Source organism: Ambystoma mexicanum, chromosome 8, assembly GCF_040938575.1.
Source record: "Ambystoma mexicanum isolate Mex_15411 chromosome 8, UKY_AmexF1_1, whole genome shotgun sequence".
Taxonomy (NCBI): Eukaryota; Metazoa; Chordata; class Amphibia; order Caudata; family Ambystomatidae; genus Ambystoma; species Ambystoma mexicanum.
The window spans coordinates 1,219,935,357-1,219,950,187 of NC_090929.1; the positions used below are offsets into that span (position 1 = coordinate 1,219,935,357).

Here is a 14,831-nt window from a genome sequence, read left to right on the forward strand (position 1 = left end):
TATGTAACAGCACATATGCCTGTTTTTGTCTGTTGTGCCCAATGTCCATACAACAGCATACTGGAACGTTTTGTGTACGTGGCTCTGTCGAGAATGCCATACTGTTGCCACACTTAAATGCATAAAGCAATCAAAGAAGTTGCCTAAAATTTTACATCCACTAGGCCAAACGCCCTTTCTACACTGCCACATCACGATACTAACTAGCTGCAGGCCAGCACTAATAAGAGATGCTAATGCCTGCTCTGTTAAAGCACAGTCCTGCTCTTTTTTTGCCGAAATAACCTCAGAGGCCTGCGTAATAGTGAGGAGGTAGTGGCTGAGGAACTGTGGACCCTTTACAATGCATTAGATGCCAGTTTTGTTTAAAACGCTTCATCAGCTTATTACTGGTGATGCTAAAGTTTGTAATAGGTACAATCCCTTCTGTGCATCGTTTATTGGGCGTCTCTTGTAGGGTATCCTTTCCGGTCTATAAAGTTCCCAAAAGATGTTTCTTTATTGGGGGTTGGGCACGCTCACTCTGAGACCCAACCCGTCTTCATCTAAAATTCTTCAGAAACAATAAACAAAAGAACCCTCGTACCCCATTCGAGTGGCTGATGTTGCAACCATTTTATACTTGCATCCAAAAAAGTTGTCCAAATGAGTATGTATGGTTGATGGTTACAAACACTTTAATGTTAGGGTGAGTGCTGTGAACAGTGATGTGAGCATCGAGCAATGCATCCGATATGAATTTAGAAATTCACACATAAAATCCTTTTATCACAGACTTGTTTATTCAACAGAGAGATCTCTGATCACTGTTATAGTCATGAAATGCTCTGTGATTTAATGCAAAGCATACAGGATCCCTCACTGATGCAATGTGTCCTCTTTCCCACACTCAAAAAGAGCACAATAAGAGTGTACCAGACTGTCCATCTTGGAATGATAACCTTCTACCAGAAACTTATTCATATGGTTATTCTAGTATTGTCCCGTGCAAAATACTACAAGTGAGGTGGTACGAACAGGACACCTGCAACACAGGGCCAGTGGGCCCTCAAACCCCGGTAGGCTGGTCACACCACAGTGAGCCAGTATGGACAGTTTGAAACTGCATTTAGGCAAGGGCTTCCCTAAGATCAGACGACAGAAAAAAGTAGTTAAATTGCAGTGTAATGAAACCAGCTTCATTTATATAGCAATTATGTATTCATATTGAGGAGGGGCTTTATCGGACGTCACAGAGTTGTAGTTTGGGGGTGGAGTGACTAGGCCAAGGGAGTGACGCACATTCTGGTGTTTCGCCCTGGACACCAAAGTTGGCAAAAAACTGCCTTGGCTCTAGGACAGAGGTCTTCAAACACATGGTCGGACTGCACCATAAAACTGTCCCAGTCACCAATGAAAGAGTGGCCCGCAGTTGCAAATAGATATTCATTCCTTTAGTCACAGACTGTTTGACTAGTACCCAAGGGGGTGTTTTTTGTTAAAATATAAGCAAATTGTGATATTTAAAGAGTATTTATTCAGCAACAATGATCAAAACTACTGGCTGCATAGTGAAGTAACTCATCAAACTGGCCCACATTGGCCAAAAAAGTGGCCCAAAATGACTGGCCTACACTAGAATTTTTGGTATGGGCATCGCCCTATAGGCCAGTCCAACCTGGTGGCTCATCCATAATGGCCGAGGGGGCATCCACCCCCCTCACCCATTATTGAGGCACCGAGGAGCCAGCCCAGTGAAACACAGAGCAATGCCTCCGCTGCTTTTTCCAGCTGAAGTAGTGCTCCTGGGCTGGCTGAACTGTCAAAAGGGAAACACTGTTTCCCTTTGACGGTTCAGTTTCCCTGCCGCACATGCTCACTGAGCCATGCAACGCTGGAGGCATTTTGCTTTGCCAGCCTTGCATAGCTAACTAGAGCACTGCACGTCTGAATGAGAGAAGAACTCCTGCGCCTCCTCGCACATATGGACAGAGCAACCTGGAGCGGGACATTTCAACACCCATGCGCAGGCCCCCACAGAAGGTACATTCATGTTCATTTATTTTTTATTTAAATTTGTATGGATGCTTGTGTTATGAGTGAGTGTATGGTGATGTGTGCTTGTATGAATGATCGCGATTGCTGTGTGTGTTTGTTTTGGACTGTTGAGCTGATTTTGTCAGGTGGGGGTTGTTCAACAAAGGTGCATAATCCCCCTACCCACCTGCCAAAATCAGTTCTCCTTCTAAGGCACTCTGGAGTACAGGGGACAGGGATGGTATTTCTTTTACTGGCTATCATAGATGTCCAGTCAATAGCATGCCTTCCACCTTCCCCCCACCCTCCCCCGCGCCAATTGCAAACTGTTTTGGTTTTTACCCATTTTTTTTTAAAGTATGTGCTAAGATGTAACATTTTAACCCATTATTTAAAAAATATTGACAGGCAGAAAACCCCCCACAAACCCTCCATTGATGGGTTCAGACTTAAAAAATTCCACAACTCCCACTGGCTGTGTTGAGAACAGGGTGCGGGGCACCCAGAGACTGATGGGAACAGATGGGGGAGCCCAGGGACTGTACTGGGAGTAGGGTGCTGTGATAGCGCGCAATAGTTGATAGCCATTTCTACATACTGTCCATTTGGCATTTTTTGAGGGGCACGGCCTGCACACATTTTGCTGAGAAGGGGGGGAAGGGGGTGCCAGGCCAAAAAAGTTTGAAGACCACTGCACTAGAACATAGAAAACAAGCCCAGGGGGGTTGACAACACAAGGGAGGGAAGGGGCTGACTTGAAAGGTAAGGATCGGTCAAATAAATGATATAAAACTGAGGACACCCCTAGGTAAAGGGCGCACACTGCCGCTTTGATCCTAAACTCGGAAGATGCCTAGGTTTCAAGATGCAGCGAATAAGTTACCGGTTGCAAGACGAAAGCTATAGAAAATCATGATTATGTCAGAAATCAGAGGCGAAAAAGTACAAGTCAGCCGATCACTCAGCACTGATACCTTACAGAAAAGTGTAAATCGGTAGAGGGTGACAGCACTAATAAACCCCGCCCATCACCCGGAAGACACCAAAGGGGACATATGGGACTCTACACATCACCTCTCTGTCTGTAAGAATAGTCCACGACAAATGCTGCAAAACACCCCATACCCCGTCTGAACCCCTACCTGCAGGTGGTGTACCCTGTGAGACACGACAGACTACAACTTCACCCCTACGACGTTTTTCAAACAACTCTCAATACCGCGCGAATCGGCGCACGGACTCATGGGAAGCTTCCTACAGGCAAACACCAGAGGAGAAGGCGTGGCTACCGCAAGCTTTTCTCTAATGTTATCTGCAAATGAAAGTTTCGCGGAAAAGGAACTATGCACTGTAAAAAGAAAGCTGAAATAAGCACCACCCACAAAACGACTGACTGGAAAAAGAAAATGTTTAGCTAATTTACTGGTAATTTTCGTTACTCCTAGTCTTACTCTTCCTCGTTGCAGTACTTGCGCTTTTGGGGCACTGGTCTTCATGAAGAGAACCTTCGCTCCAAAGTGTTCCTGCCCTCCCTCCTGGTGGTATAGTACCTCTCTCTGTCCATAATCCAAAATTGACCTTTTCCCCCCACATGGGCTCATGAGCCCCAACCTCCCAGGTTGGGAGCCTGAGATTGGTAATACGTACTCGGAGGAGGAGTAGGACTTGGAGTAATGAGGATTACTGGCAAGCAACCTGAATATTACCTCCATGTCCTTCTTCCTCCTCCCAATACTTACTTTTGAGCTGCAAAACCAAAAACAACAGCGATAGGGCATATGAAACATCACACCATCCTCATGCCAATATTCTGAAGCACCTGTGAGATTTAGTCAGAGAAATCGGGAGATATACATTTTGCCATAGAAATCCATTGGGGCTAGAATTATTTTAGGCGGGCAAATGTGAAAAATAGCAATATTTTTCACTGATTAATCGTGAGTCTCTGTCATGTCCATATAACAGTCTCCCACCTAAATGAGTAGGGTTGACATGTATGCACAATACACAATACATCACTATCATGTTTAATGTTATGGTCAATTCACATTGTTATGTGGAAGGCCGGATTAGGGCGGGGGCGGGACATGGGAGGGAAGAGGATGTGACGGGGTATGGGATGAAGTTAGTTCAAATAAAGAAGGAGTTGAGACCGGTCCAACCGTTTGGGCTTCCCATTATTCCGGCCCGTGCGGCTCCCTGTGGCTAGCGTGCTTGCAGCGCTGAGGAGTGTGCTCACTCCATAACATTGGCGACGAGGAGGTCAGGACCCGGCGTGGTCCAGGTAGCCCAAGCACTCACCGAGATGGCGACTTGGAGATGCAGCCCGCCTCAACGAATCAGATCGGCCTGGGCGGCGGCAGTGATGAACACCACAAGCGTGGCCGTGGAAATAGTGGTGCACGTGGCAGCCATCCAGCCCAGGCTGCAGCGGTGTGTTCAAGGACCAAATTCTGGCATGCAAGGCCCTTAGAGGCTGTGTGCCTCACTAGAGGCGGGAAAGCCAGGCCCAGCCAGCTAAGGAGGAAGGCACCCCGTTCCTCCAAGACGAGGAAGAGCAGGAGTACACACACGCTACAACGAAGAAGCACAGTGAAGCAAGAAAATATGGGGAAAAGTTTAAAAGATGTCTGAGGAGGGCATCCATGCTACAGTGCCTGCCAGGCTTTCAGAAGCCTTCCAACAAAGCCAGGGAGATGTTACCCCTTGGCAATTACCCCAGTCATTTGACCTCACGGACACTGGTAATTTAGGGCCCCAATGGGTCAGATGGATGAAGGACTTCAAAGTATATGTGGGGGCGATGGGCCCCATGGATGATGAACGCAAAAAGAACATCCTAACCCTGGCAGTAGGAGCAGCAGTACGGGACATATTTATGAGTTGGTTGATGAGGAGAAGGCAACACTTCAAGAAATCTGAGAAGCACTCAACACATATTTCGTGCCACACACCAACGTGGATTACGAGAGAAATATCTTCACACAACCATGCAGGTGAAGGGTGAGACTATGGACAACTATGTTATGAGACTCCGCAGCCGCATGAAGCACTGGGCATTCCACCGCTACTCAAATGATGAAGCACTGTGCTCCCAAGTCATTGTGCAGAGTTTAAAAGGAAACTTCTCCAGAAACAACGGACCCTCGATGAAATCCTGGTGATGGCCAGCACAACAGGTGATAGGTCTGGGTCGAGTGAAAATCTTATCAGGCACCAGGGATCAAGAGGTCATTAAGAAGCTGAGACCATCACCACCTGACAAAGTCACTCACCCCACAAAATCGTGCTACAGGTGCGGCTACGAATTCCCTTGCCAGGGCATGTGCCCAGCATTGGGCCAGAAATGTGTGGCATGCAGGAGAGATGATCACTTCAGGGCAGTCTGCAGGAATGCTGCTGCTTTAAACACTCAGGCCACCTCCCTGAGGAACAGTAGGCACCACCCCAACCACCGATCAGACGATAGCAGGTCAAGCCGTGAGTACAAAAGATACTGTCCCACGGATGGAGACAACAACCGACAACAGTCAAGACGGTCACACCGGTCCTCTTATAGGAAGAGTACACAAAGGCCTTGATGGAGTGTACGTTATGTAGAAGTCTGCTCACCATCAGGAAGTGGATCATCAAGGAACTCATGGTGGCAACAGTAAAGACAGACAAAAGTGATCACAGTACAGGGTGTTTATTGAACAAAAAGTGCAGGGTGGAAAAACGCCTAAACTAAACCTACCTCTAAGATGGGAGCTAGTGTTGACCGTCACATGAAAAATAAGGCAGTCTTGGTGGCATTGTGTCAATTAAAAAGGGCCTATACTCAGAAACCTATTGCCAAACCTGACAACTATACAAAAAAAGGGTGTTGGATGGTTTTCAAGAAAAAAAAGAAGAGTTTGTAAATAATATGTCAGGATGCGTCTGGGACTCCCTTCCCCATGTTTTATAAACAGGGTAAGATGGGAGCTTAGAGCAAGGCACACACTCAAGCTTTCCCAGTACGATTTAACAGTTCCAATGGCAGCAATCAGGACCGTCAATGGCCAAGTCTCGTTCCTCTTGAAAGTCTCTTGCCTTCGAGGGCCTGAAGTATTCACTAACAAAACAAGCCCACAAAAGAGTTCTTTTCTGCAGTTCATGTGAGGTGACGGCTTCACCCCTGGGCCCCCCTCTTCTGGACACTGACCTTTTTCTCATAAATCTTAATGTCTTTTAAACAGTCCCAGTGGACATCCCTATACTGGGTTCACTCCTGTCAACACACTGTTTCTTGGGACTTTAGACTTTGCCTCCTTCTCATCAGCATCCCTCTTCCGGGTTCGCACTTGCCAACTTCTCCTTCATATTCACTTTCAATGTTTACGGGATTCACCTCCCTTGCTTTCTCTATAGATTGTAGATCAAAGACTTTGGACTTTATGGGGATTTTGCTTGACCTCCTGCACGACCACTTTGACCTATCTCTGCGGCTATCCTACGGCCTTCTGGTTTCTGTAGTTTTACTCAGATGGGGATCAACCAGAGTTTTCCGGAGTCGCACCCACTTGGTGCCGGTCCCCTTCTGTAGCTGGTCTCCCCTTTACAATTTCACAGTCCTTTGAACGTTCTCACTTTGCCACTTTGCAAATTTCATTCACAACAGCCCGGTGTCCTGACCATGCTTAAGGCTACCCCGCACTTGCACACCTTCCCACAATCAAGGGTTAGCCTGCCCCCCCAATTACACACTAAAGGTACCCCCCAAATTAGGAAAACTGATGTTAAGGCCAGTTGGACTCATTTATGGCACACTTGGAGCTTATCACGCTCAGAGGGCAAGAATAGCAAGGAACTTCCTGGTTCGCCCAACATGGCAGACCATCAGGCCAGGGAAAGCACTTGGAAGTTCACATCTAGCTGATGGGAGGGGCTGGCTATAAAAGCCACACCCAAGCGTGCATCCTTGCTTCGCGTTAGTCTGCACAGGCAGCTTGACGCTTACCAGGCGACTTCAGCAACCTGCAACCTCCAACCTCCAGCGACCTGCAAGGAAAGGAAATAACATTAAAGAAAGGCAAACCGCAGGGACTTTAGCCTGCATACTTCTATTGACATCGAACAAATCCTTACTGACACTGCTGCATTCTGGAGATCATCCCTCATCAGTGCTAGCTATCCCTCAATCCTGCACGAAGTGTTTCTGCGCTCCGACGCTTAACACTGGCCAGCACCTGCAGAAGAGAAAACAACAACAGTGTTACAGGCAACTAATAAACACATGCAGACCATGCACAGCTAATATTTCCCTCTATGCTTACTTTTGAAAAGACAACGCGTTGCTGCATTGTCAACTGGAATTGCACCAACACACGGCAGTCTTTACACAGCTACATTGACAGCTAGAACTCCAGCAACACAAGGCTGTCCTTACACGGCTACACTGACAGCTGGAACTTCCAGGAATAGCACAATCAAAATATCAGGACATTAATCAAGTATAGAAGGACACCCTTTGTCCAAAAGGCCACAGACACTAGAAACACCACCATACATAGCACAAACTGGCCACACAACCAGTGAAGTAACTGGCAGTGCATGAAGATAGTGCCCCTGCAACTGACAGCAGGACGGACATTATTTACACACAGGTGAGCCCAGCGCCCATAGGTGACATACCAAGGGAATCGGGGGGGTTACGGGGCAACCTGGGCAACCACACAAGGAATCCTAAGTAATACCTATAACTTACCTGTACCCCTTTCGGAGAAGCCAATATCAGCCCGCACAGTATCAGTCACCCTGAGGGTCCAGGCGCTCCTGCAGAGACCAGGCACAAGGTAAGCATTATCAGGGGTCTAGTCCTAAAAATTAAAGTGGGGGGACTCATCAACAAATGCAATGGGATGTGACGTCACCAGAAATAAGCATATCAAAGTGAAATACGCACATTTCATTAAATTGGCTTTGCATAACCACCCAAATTGCGCAGAACGAATGGCATTTGCCTTTCATAAAATCAGCACACCCACAAAACCATGAGAATATATTTTCTTTTAATGGAGTTTTTGAAAAAGCTAAAAGGTGTGCATGTTTTAAACTCCAAGAACCAATACAAATGTTTTCCCTGGGACCTGCAGTACCGAAATGGGACATTTCACCTTTAGTTGGCTTGTATTTTTCTTCAGGTTATATAGTACAGTGGTGAAGTTTGCAGACGACTTTGGTTTGACCCTCGAGGTTGGCTTTAATTCATAAATTCAAAGAGGACATTCAATGTTTCTCATTTTAGCTTGGGGGGAATGAGTCCACCCTCTGAATAAAGTGGGTGGACTCCATCTCCCCCATGTACCCTTGACTTGGGCCCTGCACCCGGTTCCTATCGGCTCTCCCCTCGACTCACCGGCTGTGATGAACCGCTTGGCTTTCCTCTTTACTGGAGTCAAGGTCAGTACCATGGAAACAGGAGTTTCCCTCGCTCTGGCTTATCGGCGTTTATACGCTCCATGTACCATTGACATCTGTTGCAGCACACTTGGGCTATTGTCCTCGGTCTTAAATTTCTTTCAGCCAAGGGTTTGCCGGGTTTTTGTCGAAATCGGCATGGTTGTGTCTCTTCTCGTCAGCCTCTCAATATTTGCTGCCTTTCTCCTCTTCTTGAACTGCTGGGTCTGTATAGCTGTCTCATCGTGTGGTCTGCCTTGCTCGTACTGTGCTCTCTTGCTCCACCTTTTATCACTGTGCAGAAAGGAAAGGGCCGTCAGCTGTGTGTGATTCTGATCAATTGCCTGACTGTGCCTGACCCTTGTATTAGGACACGTTAGGTATACAGCTCTGGTGTTAGTCCCTTCTCGGGTGTGTCGTGCAAAGGTATTTGTGTTGGGAAAGGGGAGAGGGGCAGTGGTTTTGAATGTCCTATGTGATAGGATGGGGAAAAGGTGTTGTAAGATGGGGGATACCACATCTCACCCGTCAGTGTCCCACTCCCACTCCGCGAGGACTCCCATCCAGGTGATCCTCCCTCACTGGTCCACCCCCAGGAACTGGATCCAATAGCCATGGCCGTGTCCTGACCACCTGGATAACAGATCCCCGGGGACTAGCTAGGGAGACACCTTCAGGTTTCTCACATGCCCTTCCTCCATGCAATGTAGCCACATTTGCTTCACAGGACAACCTGGAAAGAAAATCCACTTTTTCCCTGGTCTTTTCCTTTCCAGTGTTCCACTGTGAAACAATAGGAATGTAGGTCTAGAAACCATTGCATGACTCGAGGTTTGGACTCTTTACGTTGGTTAAGCCAAACTACGGTTGAGTTGTCTGCAACCAGTGCAACCAGCAACTCCTTGGATTCTGCCTTTGGTACTAGCATAACTGGACTAGACCATGGACTTGAGATGGCTTTATAACCCCGAGATCAAGCATCTTGGTGACCTCTTCCTTTATGTGGGGTCTTACATGGTCAGAGATTCTGTGACCTCTGCTCTTAACAGGTAAACAGTCACCAGTGAGAATCTCATGCTGGCCCCAAGGGGTCAGGCCTGGTGATAGTCAAAACAGAGGGGTAAACTGATTTAACAGAACTTTGCACTCCTCCTGTTGTTCCAGTGTCAGATCAGAATAGAGATTAAATCCTATCTTCCCATTTAAAGAATGTCCCCTGAGGAGGTCAGGTAGAGGCTCACTCTCCTACTCCTCTTGAGCAGAGGCTAGAAGCAAAGCTCCCAGTTCTGGTCTAAATACATAGGCCTTTAGGCAGTTGGTGTGAAAGACCGTGGGGGCCTCCTTAGGGTTGCCTAAGCCCACCAAATAATTGACATCTCCAAGTTTTCCCACAACCTTGAAGGGCCCAATCCATTTGTCCTGTAAGGCCCTTTCCCTTGTAGGTACCATAACTAGAACTATCTGGTCTTGAGTAAACTCAACCATATTGGCCTTCTGGTCACGCCAATGCTTCATCAGAGCCTGACCTGCTTTCAAGTTATCTGAAGCTTCTGTCATCATGTCTGTCATTCTCCTTTGGAGACCTAACTCATAGGGGGTCATTACGACTTTGGAGGCAGCCATGGTGCTATTAGCACCATGGCTGCCTCCAAAGTCGTGTCCGGGACCGGGTTCTCTGAATGGGGACTTACCGGGTCATTCTAACCTTGGAGGACCCGGTAAGTCCCCATTCAGAAAAACATTCCCCATTCCCATTCGAGCCCCCATAGGGCTCAATGGGAATGGGGAGGGAGCTAATAACAGGCCTGCAAATAGCGGGCCCATTATTAGCTCCCTGGTCCCTTAGCGGCTCACGCTAAGGACGGCTGGTTTTACCAGCAGGCCTTAGTGGGACCCGCTAAGGGACGTCGGAATGCGGCGGTAAAGGGTTAGCGGCACCGGCATCCTTATCGGTGCCGTTAACCCCTTACCGCCGCACTCATAATGAGGCCCAAAGTCAGGGACTCTCACTTGCTTGTGGGAAGGAGCACTCTCCAACCCCTCCTTGATTAGTGTCAATGGCCTCTAACCAGATGACCATAGAGAAGTTCAAAGGGACTGAATCCAACCACTTCCTGAGGGACTTCTCTATAAGCAAAGATAAGGCATGGCAATAGAAGTTCCCACTTTCTTCTAAGGGGGTATTCTAAAGCACCTATCATGCTCTTCATAGTTCTGTTAAATCTCTCCACTAATCCATTGGTTTGGGGATGGTAGGCTGTTCAGAACTTGTAGATCACTCCACAGTTTTTCCACATGGCTTGCATGTAGTGGGACATAAAGTTGGATCCCCTGTCAGAGATAACCTTCTTAGGAAAACCTACTCTGATAAAAATACTAAGTAGGGCCTTAGCCACTGCCTGAGCAGTAACAGTCCTCATAGGTATGGCTTCGGGACACCTGGTAGCATGGTCTACCACAACCAATATAAATAGGTTGCCTGAAGTTGTTGGAGAATCTAAGCGATCAACAATGTCATTTCCTACCCTCTCAAAAGCGACTCCCACCACTGGGAGAGGCACCAAAGGTGCCACATTCTTGTATCCACCCTTGCCAGAGGACTGACAAGTGTGACAGCTTCTACAGAATGTATCTGCATCAGACCCCATCTTAGGCCAGTAGAAATAAACAGAAATCCTTTCCTTGGTCTTCTTAAAGCTTAAGTGACCAGCCAAAGGAATCTAATGGGCTAACTGTAGAAACAGAGGTCTCACCTCCTGGGGTGCTACAAGTCTTCTGTAGTCTTCTGGGGTGGACTAGAGGAGGCCATCCTCCCAGTATAACCTGTGCTTCCCTGGCTCGTGCCCTTCCTGTTGGTCGAAGTCCTTCAAGAGTAGGACACTCTATTTGACCTCTGCTGAAGTCTGCCCTGCAGGGGCCACCTTCTGCCAGTAAAGACTGCAGCTCAGGATGGTCTTTAGGATCAGATTTCCAACAGGAGGAAGGTCTTCTTCCAGCTCTGTGTCATCAGTAGCTGACTCTTCTGGTTGGGCCTTATACTCAGCCTCAGCTTGTGGAGGAGTCACAGGTGTGACCTTGGACTGTCCTCTCGGGGATGTCCTGGTTTGATGCACAGGAGTGCTATCTTTCTTGTTTTCTGAGATATTGGGTTTCCCCTTTGTCTCTTTCTTCCTGGAAATAGAAGTTGGCTTTTCCTGTGGACTGGGTTTTATAGGTTCTTCTGTAACAACCCACTGAGAGTCATTTAAAGTGAGCTCTCTGGCCTCCCTAGTCTGCTCCTGCTTCATTTTACTAGGAGGCCTGGGGGTGCTTGATACAACTCCAAGAGTTTTTAAGTCATTCCCCAGCAGGACTCTCCCAGGCACCTCACTTTGTACACTGACAGGTATTCTTACAGTCATATTGTTGCACTGGATGAGAGCTTGTAGTGTTGGAACCATCTGGATAGGGCCTCCATCAAGTTTAGTGGGGCCTTTGGCTGCCTTAGCAACATCCTCAGGTTTGAAAAAGGTTTCATCCACCACTGTGATACTGGCTCCAGTGTCTCTAATGGCAGGGATCTCCTGTCCATTTACAAGTACACTGTCCTTGTAGTATTCTTTTGTGTTATCTGGCATAGAGTTATACACACCTACATTCTGCTGTTCCCACAGACCCAGGGACACTAAAGAAACACTGGCAGAGACTCCAATGGGGTCTTCAGCCAATAGTTAAAAGTTTCTACTTGCCATATGTACTTCTTCCTCCGGGATGAAGGCTAAGGAGGCAGAGTGGACCCCTGAAGGTTTACCCTTGCATCTGGGATCCCCATTTCACATGGTCAGTTGACCCACACGCATAACATTTTCCAAATGTTTTGACAAATGATGGCTTCTGCTGACTTCCCTCTAGTTTGGCACCAGAGGTTTCACTAGACTGACCTGGTTTCCCAAATGACTTACCATTCTTATGTTTGTGGCTGTCAGAAATCAGGGCTGGCAAAGGGGTGGAGTGTGTAAATACGCCTATTGAGACATTATGGGCAGAATTGGATGTAAAAACTACAATTCCCAACATCCTTGGTGGTTCTGGGTAGTTCGGCCCGTGCGCGCCTTGTCAGCTGCAATGCATTAAGAATCAATGCAGCTTAAAGGCAGGCAACGGCTACCGGCAGGTGTGGCTTATTGTTTTTTCAGTGTGCGGCGGAAGGCAGACGGCCGCGTTCGGCCTCAAGGAGTTGGAATTCGTGGGCTACTGAGGCAAGGCACGCTCAGAAGTTTACACATTCACTGTGCAGCATGAAGCAGGAGGGGCACTGAGTCACCGGCAATACACTTGAAGTTCTTTGTTTGGGAAATTCCTCGGGGTTTCCCAGACTCCAGTTAAGTACTCATGAGGGCAATACGGGGCACTATTGGCAAAATGGCTTGAAGTGATTGTTCAGCTATTTTCATTTGTGTCTGGGAGGTCCCGAGGGGCCCCCAGATCTAAGATAAGTAACAACCGCATTTCTTGTATTTTACATGTTGGGAACAAAACTAAGTGTCTTGGTTACGCATGTGGCACACGAACATTCTAAAGTGTGTATTTAGGTCATTCAGGACTTATTGCAAATGGACCATAACTTTTCACTAGTGAATGGAACTAAGGAAAGTGTATTTATGTTGTGCGTTGCTAACGCTGCCCTACGGGCCATGTGTAATATTTAATCATTCTGGCAAGTTTTCCCTTATGTGTTCATATTGCTTGCTTATGTGTTGTTTCAGTCAGTGTCTGATGTAAGCATGGTATAGTACACATATTAAGGTGTACTATTCTGGAGTTAAACACATGTCAGGAGTACTGGTGAAAGTAATGTTTATTGTATGTTAAACAGAGTAGGGTTTTTTCCTAGTGCTTCCCTGATCCCATCCACTGTAGGAGTTCCTCATCCTCTTTCTGGTTTACCTAAATTCCCCTCCCTATCCACAACCTCTCCCTAACACCTCTTCCCCCCATTGGCTGCCACGTGGTGACCTGTTATCCAAATCAGGCGCCTGTGCCAACCACAGTGGGAGGGTCGAGTTCATTCGGCTTCTGTGGTTCGGGGAGAGTGTCGATCTCTCTTCCCTCCAGTGACTGTGATTGTGACAGTGGCCCTCTTTTGGATGGGAGGTTTTAGAATTCTCTTTGTCATCTTTCTGGTGCTGCTTCCCTCATCCTTTTTATGAGTGGACCCAGAATCCTTGTGAGTGGCCCTGCTGGCAACCCACAAGTCAACAGTTTTTATTTTCAAAACTTTATTTATACATTTAGAACTTTACAGAAGCAATAGAACATAATACAATATCTCAAATGCACAAGGTGATACTTATTCACCCATAATTTCCTAAATAAATCTTTAAGAAGTAACAGAGGGGAACTGAATACATGGAGTAAGGTGACAGAAGGTAAAGGAAAGAAATAAAATGAAAAAAACAAAAACAAAGCAAAATAAGAAACCTAGAACACAATCAAATATTTTAAGCGTAGAGAACATAAAATGCGCTCCACATCCTCTCATATTTATCAAGCTGATCTTTTGCTTTAAAGGATATTTCCTCCCTCTTGGACAAAAGGGACAAACTCTGCAGCCAGTCATCAATGTTAGGAGAGGTATCACTTTTCCAAAATTTCAAAATCTGCTTCTTGGCTAGCAAAAGAGCTCTATAAATCCAAAACAGTTTACTTGTAGTTAAACCAATATTTGAAGGCAGTAAACCTAACCCAGCAACAAGTGGATCTCTGGGTATAGAGAGATCCAGAACCAACTCCATCCTCTGGAAAATACCATCCCAGAATAATTGTATTTTACCACATAACCACAACATGTGGAGTGTAGTGCCCACCTCTCTATTACAGTTCCGACAACAGTCCACATTACTCAATTTACTCATTCTCATCTTCCATGGGGACCAATATAAATAATGCGTAATTCTTTGTTGTGTATATCTCAAATCTAAATCCACTTTGTATTTATATGGACCTACACATATGTGGCTCCAATCAATATCCAACAATGTGCAACCTAAATCTGAATCCCAATTCCCTCTACCACACTGCGATGGTAACTTAGATGCAGAGGGTTCAATCAATTCATACAGAGTAAATGCAGACGAGGACACAGTCCTTGAGAGAACAAAAGTTGTAGGCGAGGCATGCATTGTAGCATTCAAAGGCGAGAAAAGTACAACAAAAAGGTCCCGCAGAACATTATATCGACCAATTTCAGACGCTTTCAGCTTATACTTAAAGCGCAGAAACTCAAAATAAACCATATTCTGACCATCATAAACCTGTCCAATCTTCCATATACCAGCTCTCTGCCACGAGACCCATGACAAGACACGATTATTCTGTTTCACAGCCTCGTTTCTCCATAAACTAGAATCTGCACA

At 46.6% G+C, this 14,831-nt stretch overlaps 1 protein-coding gene across 3 annotated transcripts in view; it reads right to left on the reverse strand.

The window, feature by feature from the left end:
- The window catches only part of KIF20B (kinesin family member 20B), a 2,369,321-nt gene that overhangs the window by 2,156,224 nt on the left and 198,266 nt on the right, over window positions 1–14,831 (reverse strand). Inside the window, exon 1 of one of the 3 annotated variants that reach the window (XM_069611318.1) lies at window positions 3,159–3,295. The exons of the other annotated variants lie outside the window; for them this stretch is intronic. The gene's annotated coding sequence lies outside the window, so the exon portion shown is untranslated. Of the gene's footprint in view, window positions 1–3,158; window positions 3,296–14,831 lie in introns of those variants that run through there. 3 annotated transcript variants of the gene reach the window in all.